General features: G+C 42.6%; 1 pseudogene; it reads left to right on the top strand.

Moving 5' to 3' along the window:
* Nucleotides 1–223: 223 nt before the first annotated feature.
* On the top strand, nucleotides 224–1,426 carry LOC138086229 (RBPJ-interacting and tubulin-associated protein 1-like; annotated as a pseudogene).
* Nucleotides 1,427–6,208: the final 4,782 nt, after the last annotated feature.

Below are 6,208 nucleotides of genomic sequence, written 5' to 3'. Positions count from 1 at the left end.
CCCAAGCACCCCTGCAAAGGAGTCCAGGCCTGGGAGCAGGGGACACTGAGGGTTGCAACTGATGTCAGAGAGCCAAGATGCTCAGGTGTGACTGACACTTGTGACTTGACCCTTTGAAGCCTCAATTTTATCATCTGTAGAATGGACATAATGAAAGCTACCTCACAGGACTGTTGAGAGGACGAAATGAGATCATGCTTGTAAATCTCTTTGCAGGAGAGAGCCCTTTAGGCAGGACCTGGCAGGCAGAGCACCCCTGCTGCCACTCAGGACCATGGGTGGCATGAAGACCCCAGTGGAGCTGGCCATCAGCCAGATGCAGACCCTCCACATTCAGCACCGCTGCGGGGGCAGCTACCAGATCAAGGTTAGGCCATCACATGTGGAGGAGACTTTGTTTGGCAGCCCTGCAGGCACCTGGCCCATACCACCAGACTTTGATACACCCTGAAGGAAGAAGGCCAGCAGAACCAGAAGAGTGGAGACAGGGGTGTCACAGGCATCAGGGGCCAAGGGGGGCTACGAGTACACCTCCTCCAGTGGTAGCACCCCAACCCTCACACCAAGGAAGAACAAATACAGACTGATCAGGCAGACCCCTTCTTACTGCGATGAGTCTCTCTTTGGCTCCTGACCTGAGAGCACCAGCTGGGAGGCCAAGTGGATGGTGAGGGCAGACGCTGCAAAGCTCCATGCCCTCTTCTGGACAACCCCAGCTATCCCTAGGGGCAGCCATTCACCCCACCCCAAGGAGACTCCAGTGCAAGCTGTTCACCCAGCTGGTCCCTCAAAGACAGAGTGCAGGGTGGTGTCCAGTTCCTGGAGGCTGTCTATGAATGGGTTAGACACCCTGCGCCCTCTGAGACAGGAGCATTCCCACTCCCTCACCCATTTTAATGTCCCTGGCACAGGTCACCACCCGCCAGTACCCACTGCACAAATGAGCCTCAAGATCCCAGGCCTGCCCCTTCAGGGGTCACCTTCCAGAGACCCCTGGTGATTCCCAGCGCTCCTTCAGTCAGTGTTTCAGTGCCAGCTATGCCCTCTACCCCCACAAGGCGGAGTCACCCAGAAAGCAAAGCCCCCTTGGAAATTAGTTTCTTGGTCCTTTCTGTACATTTGCCCATGGAGTCACAACCAGGAGCAGAATTTCAGAGGACGGGGCTGTAGGCGGGCCTTGGGGGAGACCACCAGGCATTTATGGAGCACTGCTGAGGACAGAAAGCGAGGGTGGGCAGTGCCCCCCTTGGCCATCTCTGGTTGCTCCCCACTTTTCACACTGACTGGACTGGAGGATCATCCCTCCAATCCCTATTGCCAGTCCTGTCATAGCCACATGGTGTATCAGTGCCAACCCAGAGGGAGTCCCCCAGGAGGGTCCCCCCACCTCCTCCATCAACACTGTCTCGCCTCCAAGTGTGAATAAATGGTATGATCGCCAACCCGGAGGGTTCCTCCTCCCTCCCTTCAAGCCAAGCTCCTGCTCAGGATACGTTTCCAGCTGAGTCTGAAGGCCTCAGGAATTTTCCCAGGCACCATGTGTGGACCAGTGGGGAACACAAGGATCTGGATGATATGTGAATGGACGTTTAAAAAGTGTAATAGTTACATATTTATTTTCATGTATTAAATATATCAGTAGCTCATCGAAACAAACAAACAAAAATATTTATTTAATACATCATAGTTGATCCAAAGGAAAAACAGATCAAAGCAAGACATGCTTTTATATATTAATTAAAACCCAATCAATTTCCATTTAAGAAAACATTTCTTGCCTGGTTGAGACGTCACTACCACATGGTGTGTGTGTGTGTATGTATATATATGCATATATACATTTATTTATATAGTGTGTGCTTATATATGTGGATGAAGTTGTTAAATTTTCTTCTTTGGAATTTAACTTTAAAAAAAGTAATCATATCCTGCTGGGTAATTAAATGAATCAACCTGTCTAAACTTTTTTTTTTTTTTAACAAGAACTATATCTACATTCCAGCATCTTGAAACCGTACTAAAAATACATGTCAAAAAATTAAATTAATCCCCAATGTACTCTAAAGGTTGCTGTTAATAACAGTCATCTGAACTGAAAACTTCAAGGAAGCACGTCTGTCAAAGAAAAGAGACAGACTTTGAGGAGGGGAGGCAAGGACTTCCAGCTTCAGCAGATACAAACTACAGATGGGAAATAGATTGTTAGCAAAATAAGTTATTTTCCACCCTCCTTCAATTTTTCACAATCTGTGTGGCAAAGATTTCACTACTGACACTGTCAACATATTCTTAGCGTCTGTAGTCGTTTACTGTGACCTAGTGGGTAAAGCAGCCTTCTCCAAATAACCAAACGCCAGATTCTGCATAATGCCAGATTCTGCAAAACACCTTCTGCTTTCCCAAGTGTACAATGGAATTAGAAAAACAAAATGGGTTCAAATGCTGCATTGATTTAACAAGGTGGTGATACAGAGAGCAAACGTTTATGAAGTTGCTTCTTATTTTCAAACTTCTGGCTCAATTTACACCAAAACAAATTCGAAACTGTTCCTCCAGGAAAACATCTCACAAATGCTATTCCTCCCTGGAGTTCCCATGTGCACACAAACACACCCACACACATCCTTTGCCTTCTCTCTGCACCCACCTTCCCTTTACAAACAAAGCATTCTCATCAATTTTTTATTGTTGTTTTCCTATTCAAAGCAGAGACAAGGAAAGTAAGTCCATTCTCTAGGAGAAAAAAATAGAGTCAATGGACAAACACTTGAGAGCAGCCTGATACCTCGGAGACGTTAGCTTATTTTTAAAAAAACAACGGTCTGTGTTTTGAACCCAGCCTATTTATGAATGGACCATTCTGAGTAATATGACATGTTGGAACTTTATGATAGAGCGCCACGAGTATCATGCCTGGAAGTAACTGTCTCTAGACTCAACTGGAAAACGGCCTTTATGAATGTGTCCTTTGAAGAATGTTGTACAGACCAGAAACAATCCCTATAGAATGAGGCAAAATCAAAATCAGATACAAAGAAATAACCCAACACCAGGGCCTAAAGGGAAGGTCACTTTACTCTCATGATCATAAGAAGCCCACTGATAAAAAGGTCACCTGACATTACTCAGCTGTCGATTTGGAGGACCTGTTAGAGACCATTTGGTAGCTCCTCTTGTTTGTTAATGCTGAGCAACTTCAGAGTTAAGCTTCTTCGGGAATAAATAGGAAATACGCTGCCACGCCATCCCAGGAAGCAAGTTTCCAGTCTCAAACGTTCTGTCCTATGCTGTGCTGTAACTTACGATTGCAGGGCAGCTTGACGGGCTAGCTCTAATGTGAGCTTCCTAAGGATGGTGACAGTAAAAATTGAAAACTTCAGGATAGAACTGACATTGCGATTTGCGCAAAACAACCATGCGACTAAATTATATTGAGAAGGATAATGATTCCAGGCAAAATGATTTCCTGAAGAAGTCAAGGATCCAAAGACATTGGCATGGTGGTATACTTCTGTCTGAAAATGAAATCAACAGACGACAGGCCATGAACATGAATCTTTCTTTCAGCTACTCCCCTTTACTTTCCTCACCCTTGCTTGATTAAGAAGACCTCTCGGGGCTTCAACATGTGAGGAAAGGAGATGGAAATGCTATTCACCCACGTGCCCTGCACAAGGTAACCTTGTGAGAAGAAGGAATTTGAGAATAACTAAAATTGAAGAATATTCCACTTGCCAATAACTCAGCTGATCTGAACAAAAGCATGTTTCATGAATAGTCCATTCCCTGAGAAGTGACTGGATATACATTACTGTCACTATTAACTGAACTAGGCACATACTAGAGAGCCTTAGAAAAACAAAGACATCCCCCCTCTGCTACACTCCACCAAGCAGCCACATGTTGTCCAACTGCAGACACACTGTCACTTCCAGGGCACAAGCTGTCACACGATGGAAAAGTTATCTGAGTGCCTGACAGTCAGACAGCCTGTTTGGGGGAAAGGGCATGGAGTCAAAGCCCTTGCCTAGAGGTCAAATATTTTTCTGTTAGAATAACAATCCTCACTGAACTGTCAGTGTTCTGAATATATTTTCTTTAGTTCAAGTTCTCTCAGTAAGTGGTTAGCCATTTCTGGAACTAAAAAAGGAGATTCAGTTTCCTAAGAAGATTCTTCTTCCATCAACAATGTTTTCTTTATCAGTGAAGAGTTGTGGATTATATTCTTGATGGGAAGTAAAAAAGCCTGCCTGGTAACCAAGTCCCAAGATGGAATTAAGAATGCCAAAATTTGGGTGGACAGAGGAAGACAAATATCATATCATTTATATATGTAATCTAAAAGAAAAATGATACAAATGAATTTGTTTATGAAACAGAAATAAACTCACAGATGTAGAAAACAAATTTATAGTTACCAGAGGGGAAAGGAGGTCCTGGGATAAATTAGGAATCTGGGATTAACATATATACAGTACTATATTTAAAATAAATAAACAACAGGGACCTATTGTATAGCACAGAAACTAAATTCAGTATCATGTAATAACTGATAATGGAAAAGAATCTTAAATATTTTGCAATAATATGTAACAGAAAAGAATATATGTGTGTACTGGTGCTCATTTTATGTGCTTTATTTGCATTTCTGGATCAAAGTTCAGAAAAACAACACTTTGTTTTAGCCACAGAAAGATACGTACTTTATGAATCACCAAAAAAGCGAGTAAAATAAGATCTACCAAATGAAATTATTCTTTTTTTATATCAACACTACTTTTAGTTTATTTTTTCAATAGATTAAGCTAAAACTGGAGAAATAAAAGTTAAAGCTTGGAAAATTTACAAAAGTATCCGATTCAAACAAACAAAAAGTTAAATAGACTTCACTTTATTTATTTCTTGTCCGTGGTGAAGGCACTTCCACTCTCATTAACCTGTATTTAAGAGGGAAAGGGAATATTTATCATGATTTTAATAATATTATTGTTTACATAAGTTAGAATGGGATTGCCTTGGCAATTCAGGGTTCATAGCAAAGACCCATGCCCATTATAAAAGTCAATACTATTACAGAAAATATCATTATAAACCAGGTCAACATCACTGCTCAATTTTATACATATTAATGTAAATTCTCTGGTGGCTCAGATGGTTAAGCATCTGTCTACAATGTGGGAGACCCGGGTTTGATCCCTGGGTCGAGAAGATCCCCTGGAGAAGGAAATGGCAATCCACTCCAGTACTATTGCCTGGAAAATCCCATGGACAGAGGAGCCTGGTAGGCTAGAGCCCATGGGGTCGCAAAGAGTCGGACATACGACTGAGTGACTTTACCTATTATCCCAAATAGGATCTGAACACTTTATTTTTCAGCCTTTGCTGTGATAGGATTATAGCATTTTGTTTGGTATAACAATTTTGTTAATACCTAGTAGGTCTAAAACATTGTACTAAGTATTGGAGATGAGTTTAAGTGGATTATTCCTCCCAGTGTTTGATGGCTATCAAAGAATCTGCCTGTATAGGACGAGGACAGACAAAAGGCAGGACAGGAAGAAAGCAGGGGAGCAAGCGGAAGGAAGTGCACTGAATACAGTATTTCCCAGCAGCGATAAGGTGTGTGGGCTGCTTTCACATTCTATATAACACGAATATCAATAAAGAAGGCTGATCCAGTTTGAGAGCTGCAGAACTGACCAGGTGGGGTAGCCATGCTGCTAGGATAAGGCTTAGGGGCCTCAGTCTAACCCTGGCCTACGACCCTGTCTCCAGGATAGATTTAGCATGGAGGAGAGGGGTGAATTTTTTGTTCTTCCTTATGGGCCTTAAATGAACAAAAATGAATTAATTACAATCTTTGCATGGCCTTCCTTTCTGTATTTATTTATCTGATTTTGTTCACAAAGGCTTTATATCCCATTTTGGGGTCAATTTGACATTTAGAAATGATAAAATTCTTAGTTTTAAATAGAATCCCTGAGAAAAATCAGTTTCCAATAAGGAGCAGTAGTAGTAGTACTAACCAGAACTAGAAAGCTGCTGCTGCTGCTGCTAAGTCACTTCAGTCGTGTCCGACTCTGTGTGACCCCATAGATGGCAGCCCACCAGGTTCTGCCGTCCCTGGGATTCTCCAGGCAAGAACACTGGAGTGGGTTGCCATTTCCTTCTCCAGTGCATGAAAGTGAAAAGTGAATGTGAAGACGCT

Source organism: Capricornis sumatraensis, chromosome 9 (assembly GCF_032405125.1).
Source record: "Capricornis sumatraensis isolate serow.1 chromosome 9, serow.2, whole genome shotgun sequence".
NCBI lineage: Eukaryota > Metazoa > Chordata > Mammalia > Artiodactyla > Bovidae > Capricornis > Capricornis sumatraensis.
Note: the sequence above shows the minus strand (reverse complement) of the source record. Positions and strands in the feature narration are given on the sequence as shown.